Source organism: Delphinapterus leucas, chromosome 4 (assembly GCF_059928025.1).
Source record: "Delphinapterus leucas isolate spDelLeu-1000000601 "Yukka" chromosome 4, BTC_Dleu_Yukka2, whole genome shotgun sequence".
In the NCBI taxonomy this organism is placed as follows: Eukaryota; Metazoa; Chordata; class Mammalia; order Artiodactyla; family Monodontidae; genus Delphinapterus; species Delphinapterus leucas.
In genome coordinates, this window is record NC_143132.1 from 57,977,353 (window position 1) to 57,994,466 (window position 17,114).

Sequence of the window (17,114 nt, forward strand, 5' to 3'; positions counted from 1 at the left end):
ATAGTGTTTGTTACCTAGATTTTCTTTTTTCTTTTCAGGAAAATGATGAAAAATGCTTTTCAATTAAATGTAAGACCCCAAGGGAAAAAATACATGTAATTATTAACTAAGTATATTCAAGGATCCTTTAGATTGTTCATGGGTTAGTAATCATTAAGCAAACAGATAAAGACCTATTCATGTTTTATTTTCTACCTTTTAATTACACCCTCAATAGAAGCAGTAGATTATTGGTAAGGGAAATGATTCCTGTATTATCTCACCTTTCAGTAGGAAGGAATATAAGAGTAGTGGTGCTCTACATTTAGTATACTGCATTTTGTTTCACAATCTAAAATATGTTGAGTGTTAAAGATTTTAGGAGGCTCTTTTTACTTTTTTATCTTTTTGCTAAGAATAGCGTAACTTATTAAGCACAAAGAAGTTCTTATGAGAGTATCTTTTCCCAGTGCCATGAGTTCAGGAACGTTGGATCAAATATGAGATTTGGGAAGGCTCATATTGATAGTTTCTAGAGAGGAATTAGAATTTGGTTTATGAAGATAGTATTTCTGCACATAGTGGCTTGGAGTACAGTACTGTGCCTGATATAGAAGAGGTAATTAACACCTTCTTTGAGGGCATCTGTGTGCATGGATGAAAATACATTAACGGCTCTGGATTGAAGGTTTACCTTGTGGGCAAATTTGGAGATAAAGTGATATGCGTGGGTAATTTGGTGCAGTGTTAAGGCAAGGGGTTGAAGAGCAAAGATGCCCATTGTGACAAGGACAGCACAGCATTCTGATGTTAACATGTGCAGGTATTTATTAGTTGTGGAAAATAGCACATATGAATGCATAATCATTTGATTTGTGTCCTTTAAATGGGTATGATTTATGATTGGGGGGACATCTTAGTATTGTATGTGGGTGTCTCATTCGCCTGCAGATAATTTTCCATCATCTTTATCATCTGTCTGCCTTAATTAGGTACTTTGCTTTGCATACATATTACAATTTAGGTGAAGTATCATTTTCTTGTGTATTTTAAGGTAAGCATTAGTGAGACCATAGCCAAGATAAGAAATTTCATTAAAATGTGTCATACCAAATTTTACATTGAAAAATTAAAATCTAGAATGTATACTCAGTAGAAGTAATGAAATTTATTTACCAGTGATAAGAAGGAACACTGTCTTCCTTTTGGATAAGAAAACAGTTTCAACAACAACTAGGCAGTTATAATTCTGTGGTGACTTAAGACAAACCCAATGCTGCCTTGTAGGATAAGATATCTAATATTCTTCTGTCTTATAATAAGCCTCATGATTAAGCATACATTTGAAAAGTTTGCCATGAGGACATTCTGTAGTCATTTCTGCTTGTAATTGCGTCATTGCAATCTTTAACATTATAAATTAGGGGACTGGACATTGCTCTCAAGGTACCAACTATCAATATATCACTGAAAGGTAAAAACAAACAATAAAACAGGAGAGGAAATGCCCTCTAAATTAATTTTATAAAGTATTATCCTACAGCAAATGACCATTATGTGTTCAGCCCTGGGCTGAGGCAGAGGTAAAACTCTGAGAGTCCTAAACTGCTCAGGAAAAGCCCTGCCTTTGTTTTTTTTAATTGAGGCTGGAGCCCAAGCAAGAGGGGAAGTAACTTAGGCCATAGCTTCTGTTTGACCAGTTCAGATGAAGAAAACTCGGAGCAGCTTGCAAAATTGTCAAGTACTGAGCATCTCAGTCTCTCCCCTCAGTTTTATGCCCTCTCCCCTTCGAGTGCCCATTGTGTTCTTGCTTTTGAGTCCCCTTCTGCAGTCAAATTAGGAAGATAGTGGATATACTCAAGGTAGGAAGATAGGTAGCTTTGTGTGATGGTTTAAGACACAGACTTTGGAATTACATAAATACAAATGTGAATCTCAGCTCTACGAACTGGGAACATTGCTTCAACTCTCTTGAGCCTCAGCTTCCTCATCTTTATTATAGGAACAATAATAAAATTACCTTTAGGACATGATATAAGAATATGAGGACATTTAAAGCATATTGTACAGCACCTACCTTAAGGGGCAAGGAGTACGGGAAGAATCTTTTGTCAGTCCTTACAAGTTACAGTTGTTCTTTTGTCTACGCAGAGCCTAATGATGTCTATTTTAACCATGTTGACATTATTGAGCCAATTTCTTTGTTCCCCTTTTCTCTTCCTTTAACCTTAGATCCTCTCCTCCAGTCTTTATAAGATTTCTGAATACTGAGGATCTAGAACCTATTTTCGTGGTGTTCACACCCTTCTCTTGAACATGTTCAGACCTAACTCTGCCCTATTCTTTGCAGTTAGGAATTTAGACCCCAGCGTTTCTAGTCCAACTGACACAGCTTTCACAACGTACTCTAGCACCAAGACTTTTGTGGTGACCGCTGACTGAGAGTGGGAGTCACTGAACATCTACTCTGTGATAGCACCATGTGAGGTTTGGGGGAAACCTCCCAGTCTCCTTCTTAGAGTGTTGACAGGAAAGGATTTATAGGATGGAGTGCATGGATGGAACACAGAAATGAACCTTACTCTCTCAGAACTTGGGAAAGAGGAGTTATAAGCAAATAAAATCTCAAGTCTTGGGGAATAACATCCAGGTACACTTTATACATCGAATCTGTATAATGTGTAGTGGCAATCTGCATTGATCATGATTGATTCTAGATATTAGAAACCTAAGAATTGACTAAAAATCAGTAAAAAAAAAAAATTCTCAATTTGAAAGGAAAAGGTTGATTAATAACAGCACCCCTTTGACATTCACAGAGGAGACTTCACAGGCTTTTGAGAAACCCTACATTCTTAAATACCCCTATCTTTTATAGAATTCATATGTGAGTTGAGAATAACAGAGACACAGCTTAACAGTCGCTATGCTCATTAACGAGCTAAATGACTATTCCATGTCAGAAATCTCCTCAGTCTTCATTCAAATTTGTGTCTCAACAAAGTTACAAATTACAACCTGTCATAACCTTGTAAAATTCACTCATGAATGGTTAAAACCAGCAATGTTAAATCTGTGAATGCCAAGGGTCTACTGTAATAATAAGAGACATTCATGCGAGTAGCTTCAGTAATTATCGTGGAGAACAGTAACAATTATATATCTCATTAAACAAGTGCCTAATTAATGTTGTTGTAAATTTTGCTTGATTAGAACACAGTCTCTATAGTTGTTGCTCATACAACATGGCTGGCTGCCCTCACAACTATTAATAAGAGTGAAAGGGAAAATTGACTTTTGGTTCACAGTTTTAGTCATGGCTTAGAGAGGTACTTAATGGATAGAAATGTAATATCCTTTATGCCTTGAGGAATCCATACTTAGTGAATGATGTATGATAACCATTTATTCATGTGTTAATTCCTTTAGTGTGGTGAAATCATATATCTATGGATTAGGATCTCAGTCATTAGAACACAAGTAAGCAATTGAATATTGGAGTCGAGAAACTCCTGCATCAAGGACAATCTGTTATAAAGTATTTATTGAGAATTTACTGTGTCCTTGCATCACGCCAGATTCCAGACTATGTTGGTGAATTCCCATTTAAATTCACCTCCACGTGCATGCTCCTCCAAAACGGAATGACTGTGATAAAATGGAAGGGTATATATTTTTTTTAAAAAAAAACTCAACTTTATTGAGATATAATTGACATAACACTATGACCCATTTTAAGTGTACAGTTTGATAAGCTTTGCCAGTTGTATACATTCATGCAACCACTACCTCAATCAAGGACATTTCTATTACCTGGAAAACTTCTCATACACACCCTCTACCACGACCACCCCTCCTTGACACCTCAGGCAACCACTAATGTGACTTCTATCACAACATACTAGTTATGCTTTTTAAAAAGAATTTCACATAGAGGGAATCACAGCATGCTTTTTTGTGTCCAATTTCTTTAGCATTATATTTTTGAGATCCATGTTGTTGCTTGAATTAATTTCCTTTCATTGCTGAGTAGTATTCCATTTTATGAATACACCATAATTTGTTTAGACATTCAACTGTTGAGGGCTGTTTTGGCTTAAGGTTTTGGGATACAAGGAATAAAAACTTTAGTTTTCTTTTTTTGTAATATCTTTGTCTGGTTTTGGTATCAGGGTGATGCTAATCTCATAAAAGTAGTTACAAAGTGTTCTCTTTTCTCCCATTTTCAGAAAGAATTTAAGAGTAGTAGTAATCCTTTAAATGTTTGGTAGAATTTACTAGTGATTCCATCAGGGCCTGGAGTTTCCCTGTAGAAAGAACTTTGTGTCTTTCAAGACATTACAGGTAGAATCATAGTAGTTTACTAATAAATTCATTATTCATACATTCTTCATATAATCTCTACTCTGAGATTCTCTGGTTTTATAAAAATAATGAACATTAAAATATTTGGCTATGTCTGGTGTGCTGTAAGTGGCAGTGTAAAGTTACCCAAGGATGTGATGCGGCTGCTTGAATTGGGAAGGTAGCAATGGAGGAGAGACCAATTACAAACTAGGTATGAGGTTGTGGGGTGCTTAGTTTACCTTCCCTTATTACAACCTTAGGAACTGAGGGAAGATGGATGGTCCTTCAGCAGGTTATGAGTTTTAGGTATCTTATTAAGTGGAGGTTTTAAGAGGTAAGTTAATAATGACCTTTTAGAATTTAAGACAAAGTTTTAATAGATATTTTCATTTATCTCTTAAGACGGCAGATTCTTGAATATGTTTGCATGCCAGGAGGTAGGAATCCATGGCAAAAAAAAAAAAAAAAGTTGAAAAATAAGAGAATGATATGGAAATTCTTGTAGATGTGGGAGTGATTTGCACTAGTTAGAAGAAATCCTGTTTCCTCCAGGCTTAAGAAAATTCTTGAAGAGACAGATGTCAGTTGGAGCTAGGAATTGGAGGGAACATTTTAGAGAAAAGTTTGGGAAGGTAGGAGAATGTGTTTAACAAGAACAATGTTTACGGTTTACAGATCACAGTGAAAGAGTCTGAGCAAAAGGGAGACATGGAAGGAAGTACAGAGCATTTTGAGGGTGAAATTATGAAACAAGAGAGAAGACCAAAAGGACTCCAACTTGGTAGTGGGGATAATGGTTCCAAATGGAACTCTAGTTTGAAGTTCTTCTACTGCCAGAGCAAGCAGAGTATCCAGGGTGATTGTAGACTTGTTGACAAAAGCAACTTGAAATCTTGGTTCTGTCATCCCCGAAAATAAACCTTAGTAACTCTAAAAGCTCTGTTTATGGGGTTTTAAAATATTATCTACATGGAAACAGATTAAAATATAACACCTAGTAAAATGTAGAGGTTTTGGTTTATTTGTTGAGTCAGAGAAAGTAAAAATATTTATTAAGATAATATATAATAAAACTTGAAAAACTAGTGTTGTTAGCACCTTGGAAGACAGGAATGAAAGTCTACATGACTTTAGTAAATCAGGAAAGTGAATATGGGTTTGTAGCTCAATAGAAATTGTTACAGTACATGTAAGTAGGGAAATCAAAATACGTATTAGAGATTCAGAGTATCCCAAGGCTTTCTGAGAAAAAACCACAAGAATAATAGAATAATATATATCATGTATCCATCAGTTAAAGTATTATAGGTAATTCAGCTTATATATACCAAGCACCAACCATATGAAAGCACCAACCATATGAAAGCACCAACCATATGAAAGGCAAGACCCTTTTCTGTATACTGTGGTGATTAACTTTATTAAAAAGTCAGAATATGCAACGTTTAGGGTAGTTTATGGACTAGCGGAAAGAGAGCACAGGTACCCAGAATTTAGATTGAATTTAGTTCCTTAGGTATCTTCTCAGAAGCTAAATGGCCACGTAATGCAGAGTCAAGCACAGCATGCTGTTGCATAGCCCTGGTCCCTAATGCAGGGCCATCCCTAGGATGTGTGGGGCTTCTGTCTGTATAAAGAATTTGATTAACTATTGTACTACAAAATTCATGGGCTCATGTGAAGTATAATGATTACTGATGAAGGGTTACAATATTGGGTAGAGAAGAAGAACTTAACATTTGCTAATTGTCCATTCAGTGCGAGTGAAGACTGTTCATGGTGTCCAGACACCATTTCTTTCTGCTCAGTCCTAGGAATTCTCTTTTCTTGTCTAGTATTTTCAAGTGTACCACTTCGGGCTGATTTTATATCTCAGGCCATGAGAAAAGGTTAGCAATGCTGTTATTGCTCATAAAGCCATGGCTCATCTAAAATAGCCAAGCAACAAAAGAAAATGCTTATTTTAATTTTAGGTTATTTTTTTTCTGAGTCTGTTTTCCTTGGACCAGCACCATGTATGTAATTTGTGAGGCTCAGTGCAAAGCAAAAATGCAGGGCCCCTTGTTTAAAACTTAAGCATGTCAAGATGGCGATACAAGGTCCATGAAGCAGGCCCTGCCTTGGACTTTTACCAGTGTGTACTGTCAGTATCAATAGTCATGTGGGAAGCACCCTAGAATCATGCAGAATGTGACAGGGGGAATGAATTTGTCACAGATAACTTACAACTTGGATAACATGGCATATGATACAGAATATCAAGAGTTGATAGTTCATATTTCAGTGAAGTTATTGGTTAAATGTTGAATTCTTACTGTTGCAGAACCACAGGCTAGGGTGTGGGGATGGAGGAGGATGACCAAAAGAGGTTCACTGTTTACTAGGTTGAAAGATACAGACATTAGGAACCATAAAACTGACAGAGCATGATGTCTGCTTGTTTATACCTATAATGGAGGTATAAACAAGAACAATAGGAAAAGTAGGAGTAAATAAACTTTGGTGGGTAGTGTGGAAAAGCCTTTTAGGAAAAAAGAAAATGACTTTAGTCAGACCAAGATGGGTAGTATTTCAAGTGCCAGAGGTTAAAGTGGCAGACCTTCCAGACAAAAAGGACAGCATGAGCAAAGACAGTGAAATGAAGAGCGTGTTGATAGATATGCCTACATGCTGGGACTTTCAGGCATTCTTTTGTTATATTTATTGAACATCTGTTTTCCAGGCACTGAGCCAGAAGCATGGGTATAAAAGTATAGGTTTAGGAATCAGACAAAGCATCTACCACTTACCAGCTGTGTGACTGGAGACACATTACTTAACCACTCTGAGCCCCAGTTTTAGTCATCTGTAAAATAAAGACATTGGTTTTACAGAATTAATATAAAAGTTAAATGAGATAATGTCTATAAATACTCCAACCAGCACCCTCAATCCAGTGAAGGAGAAAGCAAATAAATAATTGTGATAACACATGCTGTGAAAGCACAGAAAGGAGAGTGGCGCTCTCTGTCTGAGAGTTTTGTGCCTCACTTCCTAAAAAGGGATGATATTTGAACTTGGGGCTGAAGGGTAAGTATGTGTTTATAAGCGAAAGGGAAGCTGAGAAAGATTCTCTTAGGCTGAGGTTTGAAAACGATAAGCCCCTTTATGATCTGTGTGGGGTTGGAAGACAGGGAGTAGCAACAGGAAACAAAAGCAGACCATGTATACGTCTATAAAATCTTTCATTGCCACTCCAAACCCTTTTTAGTCAATTCAAAATATCAGACTCTTCCACTGAGAAAAGGCAAGAGACCTGTGCTGAATGTTACCTCAAGTAAGATGTAAACAAGTTTGCATGAGAGCTTCTGTAGCAGATGTTCTGTGTATTTTCTTCCTTCTACAAGAAGTTTGGAGCCAGGAGAGAGAGACAACTCTCAGGAAATGTAGTTGCTTTTCCCATCCTCATGTGGAACATTTTGCTTAGTTGGCAGACATTTAACAAGACATGATTGGCTCTTTTAAAAACAGGAGTCTTAGCGGTCTTGGTTGATATGTCTTATCGTGCTTGGTGCTTTAAAGTGCATGTCTTTTTCTGTCTTCTCCCTCCAGACTGAACACTTGCCTCTGCAGACTCAGTTCAAAGGAAGAGAGGTTGGCAGTCTCCAGCGCTCTGTAAGTAACATGGTCCTCTAGTAGGGTCAGCCCAGGCGGAGCCAGGGACCACCATGTTTATTAAAATACTGTTTTATTTCCATGAAATTTCATTTTATTCACCTCTGCTATCTGACCATTTGTGGTGTGATTCTGTAAAGTCCTTGAGCTTGCTTATTCCTCTTAGAAGTAATCAAGTTTTACGAAACCAGTAACCTGACAGAGGCTCAGTACCAGACACACCATAGAGCATCAGGGAGGTTCATTTTATGGTGTCAGCTGTGACCCAGAGTTAAGCAAGGAAGAAAGGTCAAGACAAGAGGCTAGCTTTTGACAGCATTTCTTAATCCTCAGCCACGTTGGGCATACAGTCAAATACCAGTTCATTTCACTGTGTCTCTTCCCTAATTCCCCAGTGCTGAATCCTGAAGCTTCTTTTGGTTTTGTTTTGGTTGTTTTAATTCTCTTTATTATCTCATGCATGGATTCCAAGCTTGAGCCTTGCTGAGAGACTCCTGCAGTTCACAACCTTGTTTTTCTCCAGTTTACCTTAATTGATACCAGTTCCAAATTTTGAAACTGACCACAGTCCTCATTAGTCACAATTTTCTATTTAGGAGATGCCACCACTCTTGTACAGGTATTGTAAGCAACAAGTGACTGGAAAATGATAAGTTGTTGAACTTTACCTTGCCATTCAATAGCTTGTGTGTAATGAATTCTGTTCTTGCCTGTTTTTACCCAAGAGCTAGAAAAAATACAAACAGCTGCTCTGATAATGTAAGCAATGTTTGAATTTTTAGAATGGACTGAATAGCAGAAGATTTGACTACGAAGGTGAGAATCCAGTGGGGGAAGATGGGATTCAGCAGATGTACCCCCTCTACAATCAGATGTGCTACCAAGACGGGAGTCCTGGCAAATGTCATCCAAGCCGTGACCTGGAGAGAGTCTACATCAACCCACGGGAGCATTACGTGTGATTGTCCTCTTTCTCCAATGGTGTTCTAACAAATGTTTATTCTTAGATTGAGGGAGAGAAACTGAGGCCAATAGGTATGCTTTTATTCTGTCTCGTATAAAACAATCCCAGTCTAAGTATATCAGAAGTAGTGATGAATGACTTGGAGCCAATAGCACATTTCTTCCTTTCATTAAGAGTTTCTTAATCACCAGCTGTGTTTTTGAACTTGGCTCTAGCGTTATGTGTTTCTGTGATGATGGTGTTTAACTACTAACATTTGGCCTGCAACGGCATGTTCATTTAAAAGTAGAGCATCTGCCTGGGATGACAGCAGTGATTCTCCAGAACGAAAGGCCCCAGCTGGGAGTATTAACCTCACTGGGTCTCAGGCAGACCAGCCTGTTCATCTGTAACTCAAATGGGCAGGAAAAGTAGCTCAAAATCCATCTCACTAATTATTTAGTTGGGATTTGGCTTTTCCTGACATGCTTAATACAATTACAATACCTCCTTACAAACAGGAGGCCTGAGAAAAGAGGCAAAATTTGTTGTTTATCCCAGAAACAATAACAAAAGGCAGTTCGGACCTTCAAGTCTGTTGGTTTCGTTTAGACTCTTGTGATATTGTAATATGCATTCCTTCCTGATCACCAAGGTCCTGAGGGATGCGTATTTCTTGCTATTATCGGCCTAATCTTGATGAGCTGTGTGCTAACCAGGGTTCTTCTCTTACTCGGTCATTGTTCCCACAGTTCTGTTCTTTATAGTCCAGATTAGCCTATTTCCCACCTATTAAATTCTAGAAGCCCTGTCTAAATGGTGGACAACCTTGAGCCTTGAGCCCTCTTTTCTGTGGTATTGTATATGACAGACTCAGCTTTCACTACTGAAATTTCTTTCAAGCTAATCCTGTCCACACAGGCTTTGGCTACCCTTTGCATTCTTCAGACTTTTTATTGTCTGTGTTTTATCTACCTCAGAAAAAAGCCTGCTGGAAAATCACCATGAAATAACCCCTACTCTTAAAACCCAGCTAGAGAATTTGAAAACCTAAAAAAACAAAAAGTGCCTTTAATATGGCATATGTGCTAAACCCACATGTGGTCCTTGATCCCTCTTCCCCTACTTTAACTGGTCAATAATAAGAGTAAAGAGATACTAAAATGCAAATAATACAGTGACTGACTTAACAGTCTGGAGTTTTCTCACTCCCCTTTGCCAACTTTTCCTCGATGAGCTTGAAGGTAGCAATTATAGTGGGGTGAGCAGAGGAAGAAACACAGGTACATGTGCAAGTGTCAGTCATCTGCCCTCATATCTTAAGAAAAGCATTGCTTTACTATGTGTTCTGGAAGATTATGGGTCTGTCACAGATATAAAAAACACTGCAGACTTGTCATGTATTAGGAAAGAGTGACATAAACACTAAAATAAAATAGTACACGTTTCCAACCTAAGCTTCAAGGGAATAGGAGAATATTAACATAGATTTCTAATGGGATACCAAAGATACATTATGATTCACGTTTTGCTGGCTGTAGTTCTTGCTTGTGTGTTTGTTTCCTTTCTTCAGTTGCCATGCTTTGTCAGACAGATTATCCAGGTTGTTCTACAGTAGTAATACACCACCCCCCTCCATTACCTGGGTGACCAGCAATTCTGTAAAAGATGATGGTTATGTGGAATCAAAGGGTAAATTCCAAGGACCATCATTGCTGTTTCACTATGTTACCTCAGAGTTAGTGTACTGCCCTTGCTAGCAAGCTGGCACAGAGAGAAGATATCTGACTTTATTACTTGGAATCCCATCAGTGAGTTAATGTAACTGAAGGTGTTGGGATCCTTGTAGTTGTTTTCCAACAGAAAGATGACTCTAGTCAGAGCTCTCCTTGATAAGGAAGTGTTTTACACATACTAGATGTTACAGAGGAGGATACTGTGGTGCATTGCCTCCTTTAGTGAGCTTTAAAAATGTCTTACACATTGGGGATGGTTTCTAGGTGCTGCTGGGAAGCAGGTTGTTGAATTAGTGTCACAAAAGTAGACCCTGGACCTAGAGGGGAGTTGAGATGTCTTCATTTGCGCTAGGGAAAGAGAGTTGGAAGCACTGAGTTTCAGAGCCCTTTGACCTGTCTTCTACCCTCCCTACCATCAAGAAGCCACTATTGCAATTTTTAACATTCTCAGTGTAGTTATAGAAAAGAAATCTCAGGATGTAGACACTTCTCTCAATAGCCAGCTAGTTCAATATCCTCTTTGCCTCTCTGTCAGCTATGATATTTCTTTAACAGACTGGTAGATTTTATAGCTGTTGTTCCCTTACATGGGTCACAGAAGCTATATAATTGCTTATCCTGGTGCCTCCCATCTGTTCTCTCTAAATACTGAATGGAATAGAGCTCAGTATTTTAAAGGAGCTTTAAAGGGGTTTGATCAGCCATCTGTTCTCTCTAAATACTGAATGGAATAGAGCTCAGTATTTTAAAGGAGCTTTAAAGGGGTTTGATCAGCCAGCCCCCCCAAGGAAAAAATGCCATCCAAAATTAGCCTGTTGATCTCTAAATTTGGAGGCTAGACCACTTGACGATGGCCATTTAAATTTGGAAGTTAGACTCCTAAAGGTCAGTGAGTGAGGCTTAAGGATATAAGCCACAGCTGATACTAGATACTCTTCCCATAACTGGTTTATTAAAACACACTGAAACAGAAATAAATCCCCAGAGTGTGTTTCCACTTACGGTTGCAGTTTTGCGTTTCAAGGGGGAGTGTGCATGCTCCATCTTAAACACACAGCCTTGAATGCCTATTTTGTAGGCGGCCCAAGCTCCAGGAGCGTGCATCATCGCTGCAGTAGCAGATCACCAGGTTCTTTGCACACCGCACTAAAATAAAGCATCTGTACCAGTTAGGATTGCTCTGACATAATGGGATAAGAATTTAGGTTAATTCTTAAATGGCAGTGATTTATTTTCTATGAGGACTCCCCTATCCCTGGCCGCCTTATATGTTCTAAAATTGAAGAAGTCCATGCTCTTTAGGACATGTAATGTAAAATTCTTACCTGTGCTAGGCCTCCCTGTAACATGCACTTAGTAGATACTAAAGAAATGTGCTGTAAACTAAATGAACTGGTCCCCTCATTAATTTTTTATGGCCTTGTTTACTCATAGGGATAATATATTTTTTCTTCCATCTTTTGAGAATGATTTCCTAATTCCTCTTTCACAGTAGTGTAAAATTTACTATTTTTCATTGTGCAATTTTCCCCTGCAGTGTGCTGGTCTCTCAGTGCTATTCTTTATATCCAATAGAGCCTTTCTTCAAGCCTCTTTTTCCCTGGGGCATAGAGGATAGACCATTATACCAAGAATCAGAAGAATAGGTTCTACTCCCACTTAATCTGTCTAGGACATCAGTTGCCCCTATCTGTAAAGAAGAGATTGTAATTCTTTCCCTGTCAGCCTCTCAGAAATGTGGGGAGAGTTAAAGATAATAATGGATGGGAAATTGCAAGTTCTCTTCAAATGAAAATACCTATGACTCTATTACTGTTGCATATTGAACCTGAACTCCCAGCACCCTTGCCAGCATTTTGAGTACCATAGCGTCTCCCCAGGGAGAACCAAGTGGCCGATGAAAATTTCACCTCAAGCTAATTTGAGTACAGCCAAGTGCAAGTGGAAGACATCCCTTTTCTATAATAAGCACTTGTCATATGGAAAGCTTGATATCTGGATTTTAGCCTTTTAAGCTCTGTTGACCTGTGGTTGCTCTTGTTTAACGAATTACTGCTAATAATAGCTACCATTATTGAGTGTGTAGTATGGACTGGATTCCAGGGCAAGCACCTTACAAGAATCATCTCACTGACTAGAACCAAACCCCTGTCTTGTCCCCTTGCAGGAGACCCTGTGGGGACAGAAAGGCTCCCACTCCTACGCTGCACACCCACAGACCACACTAACCATCAATCAGCTGTTACTTCTTTTAAGTCTGCTTTTGGGGAGTGCTGTTAGGGAAGAGGCTTTCTTGATTTTTTTGGAAAACAGAGGTGTAAGAGGGTACATGGAAGAAAACCATAAAAAAAATGTTTACTGAGAAGAAAGCAATTGCATGTGCTCGTTTTTACTTACTTTTCGAACTTCTCAAAATGCTCGTAAAGAGTCTCATACCCATTAGATTAACCATCTCTGCAAACATAACCAACCGAATAATTAAAGCCACTCCATCCCAGTTGGTTCGGTCTTAGAGGGCACAAACTTCTAACATCTCTTCCTCAGCTTAGTAATTTGATATACTTACTGCCCCTTTGAGTTTGTTTCACCTTTATTGATCTCCCAGGGGGTGGTGGCACTGTTACAGTGGACATCTGGAAAGAGAGTTGGCTCTGGTAGAAAGCCAGAAGAATAGGAGGAAGGGTGTGAAAGTAGAAATGTCTGTGGTTCAGCTCTATGCGTCTCTTGCTCCTGTGCTGAACTGGCAACACCCTTCATCCTTGGGCCATTTACAGACTACCTAGGAGGACCAGGGACTTCCGGTTCTTCTGTTAAACTAGAAACTGCTGTTTGTAAGCCTACTTAACTATGGACTATGCCTGGATGAATCTTATGGCCCCTGAAAGGTACTTGTGTTCCCTCTATTAAAGAAAATTGTTGTAAATTGGACTTTGCCAATTTGGTCACTTGCAATTATTAGGTGGTTTAGTGGCCTTCAGTAGGTAGGAGTTGGGTGAGGGCTATATGTCTCCTCCCCCCTAACCTTACCAGGTGGTATATTACACTGAAATCAGATTTTAAGCCAGTGTCTGCATCATTCATCTTTATAAACACTCAGACACCAGAACAGACATCCTGTAATAGTCAACCTGTCATGTAAGCTTGAAAACGTCCCCACTCCATTCTTTTAGAGAACCCAACGATATCTTATATAAAAGGGTTATTAGAAATGAATCCAATAATATTACAGTAGATTCGGTGTCAGGCAGCCTGATTTCTGTTCAATTTCTAGACATAGAACAGGTTAGTAATCTAGGAATCTTAGGGCTAGTGGGCTTGCTAGAACTTTATGCCCTGTTCGTGAAAGGGATGGAGTGCCCTATGGTATTTGGGCCAATCCACATACATTTAACACCACTAACTTGACCACTGAAAAAAATCACTTACTAACAAAGTCTCTGGCGCTGAGTTCTTATGGTAGTAGCCTCTGAAGTGACTTGAGTTTTTCAAGTGCTAACTAATAACTTTTGGAGGGTGTATTCCCAACTAGGAAACTTTAAATGTTAACTAAACACTCCTAGGGTGTATATTAAGACCAGTTAACATGTGCCAAAATAATTCAAATTAGATTCAACATAACAGAATTTCTTAAGGATTCCTTGTGTTATCACACCTTCACACTGGGGTAAGGTATAGTCACTGCTCTAATGTCAACCACCTGCTGCCTGCTGGCATTTCTCCTTAGTAGTGACCTTGTTAGAGGTGTGTGTGTGTGTGTGTGTGTGTGTGTGTGTGTGTGTGTGTGCATCAGAGAGAGAGAGACAGGCAGAGGGGAGAGAAGCTGACTTAAAATTCACAGTTGAAAAAAATTTTGGAGTTCACACATACAACAGAACCCTCACATCTACAAACATCTATTTCAGGCCCATTTTATTACCTTTGCTTTAGCATTATCTCTGTAAAAAGGTTAGAGGTAGGAACAGAGGCCATATATACCTTGACAGTGGAAATATATAAAATATTAGGTTTATTTCTACTGTATTTCCACTTATTAGGTTAGTTATTCTCTACTCACGTTTGTATGACTGTGGAAGTTTGGAGCTGAGTAGACTAGAATGAAAGAGAATGTCAAAAATTCAGATGACACTAAACATCTTTTTATCAAACATTATCAATTGAGAACATGATTTGGAAGTTCCTTCTATATCTCAGGGAGAAGGGAAACCACCACTGACAAATAAAAGGATTCTCCATTCCATTTGTTGGGAATAAATCACTTCCATTTGTCCATTCCCCAGAATAGTCAGTGTTTGGGGGCTAAAGCCATGATATATATCAAATTACATACCTACATACCTCCCTACACCAAAAAGTTCTAGTTATATGCAGTATCTGGTACCTCTAGCTGTGAGGTATAGGGATAAATGCCCGAGTTTCAGGGGAACAGATGTTGTGAATATTTATGGAAAAAAGCAGCATCTCCGTGAATTAAAGGTTGGCAGGGCCATGTCCTCTAAGTGCTCCCATTCTAGAGCTGTGTTGTTTACAGTTGCCACTTGCACATGATTGACATGGCATGTCCTTTGGACCCAAGGAGATAGACTGATGGACTTGAAGTTATTATTAGATTACAACTGCCATCCCAAACAATCTTCAATAAACAAAAAACAGCTTCCTGAGATGTTTCAGTGTTTTACCCCATCTAGAGACAGGAGACTGAACAGTTCCCTTCTTGAGGTTTTTCCCAGCCTTACCATTTAAAGGTTTTATGATCAGGTTCCCTGTAGCCCAGCAGGACACTTGGTATCATGGCCTAGACCGGTTGTATTTATTATCATGACACAGGACTGAACTGTAAAGTCGATTAGAGGAGGCCTCGAGGGAAAGCCCCCCTGGGAATCCAGAACATCAGATTGGCTACACTGGCTTAGAACTGTGGCTTATCCTGCGACAAATATGACTGACACTCATGAAGAAATGTTTTATGTGTCTCCTCCAGAGGTTAGGAATGAACTTCAAACATTTGTAATGTGCCTTAATAACTCACAATGGGTCTATAAAGCCCAGGGTTCCACTGATTCCCAAATGCATGGGCACCACTATTTTGGCTTTCATTATTCTTGCCAATAATGACCAGCTTTTTTTTTTTTTAAATCCACCCTAACACATTGATCAGGCTAAGTTAATTTCTTCTCACAAGTCATGTTGATGGCTCCATGTCCGTCATATTTTAACTACAGGCAGCAGTATTTTGTCCTAAATGCATTGGTTTGCACTTACCCACACTGTGACTCATTAATGCCTCTTTTTTTCACATGGTTTCATGAGAACTTATTGCTGTATTCCCTTCAACTGAGCATTTCAATACCCAGAAGAGCATTTGTCATCTTAGGTTTCACTGTGTACTTGAAATTCCACGTCCTTTGTAAAAAAATGTTAAGTAGGTGGTGTTGCTACTGAATCCCTGGATTATTCCACTTGTCTATCCAGAAAAGTTCCTGTTTATCCTCTACCTTCTGTTTCTATTTCTAAGCCGAAGCTTAAGACATAACATCTGCTCCAGCCTATTCATTTTCCATGTGGTCTTAACCTCTTAACTTCCTTACTTCTCAGTTTCATCCCTGTAAGTTAGTACTCTCCACCTCACAGAGGTTTTATGGAGGGGGAAAAATAAGATGTTTAAGGGTTGTCTTCAAGAGAGCTCCTACTTTTAAAGTGATTTTATAAAAGCCCCTTGGCTTAGAAATGAGAAACTCTATAGCTATTATTTTTGCCTATCCTTGTTTTGCTGTTTTTATTTCTGAAAAGTGATCTCTGTCTGAATAGAGTCTGTACCCTGGTTTTAACTTTCTTCCCATTACCCCCTTTCACAATGAAGTTGTCCTCTCTACCTTGTCCATCCTCTGAACTTTTTACTTACAGAGCCACAACTAGTTATCCCACAACAAATCCCACACGCTCTTACTTCCATGATTGAATAAATTAACGTCCTCCAGAAAGAGGCATCTGGCTCTGGACATAAGTCAGGAGGTACATGAGGTCTCACTCTGGCACTGGCAAGATCTCACCGTGGTGCCTTGGTTCTCCCTGTATAAACTAAGGTTAATTCTGCTATTTCACAGCACCTGGGTGTTATGAGTCTTGACAAAAAAAATGATGAAAAGTATTTTTCAAATGTCCTGTACTATATAAATGCGTAGTGAATAATCTGGAGAGCCCTTGGGTAGAAATGTGTTCTTGTGTAACTCAATTCAGATTACTAATCCACCCATTGTTTTCAAAAGAAATGTTTTACTAAACTTTCTTTTTCTTTTTAAAGTGAAAATTAGTTTCTAATCATTTGAACTATTTTAATTTTTCCGTATGGGAAGAGATCAATAGTATACAGAAAATACCCAAATTGTATTTTAAGTGTTAAAACTGAAAGGGTTCATAACAATGTAGTGGGATAAGGAGGAGGATTCTAGCTCAAATGT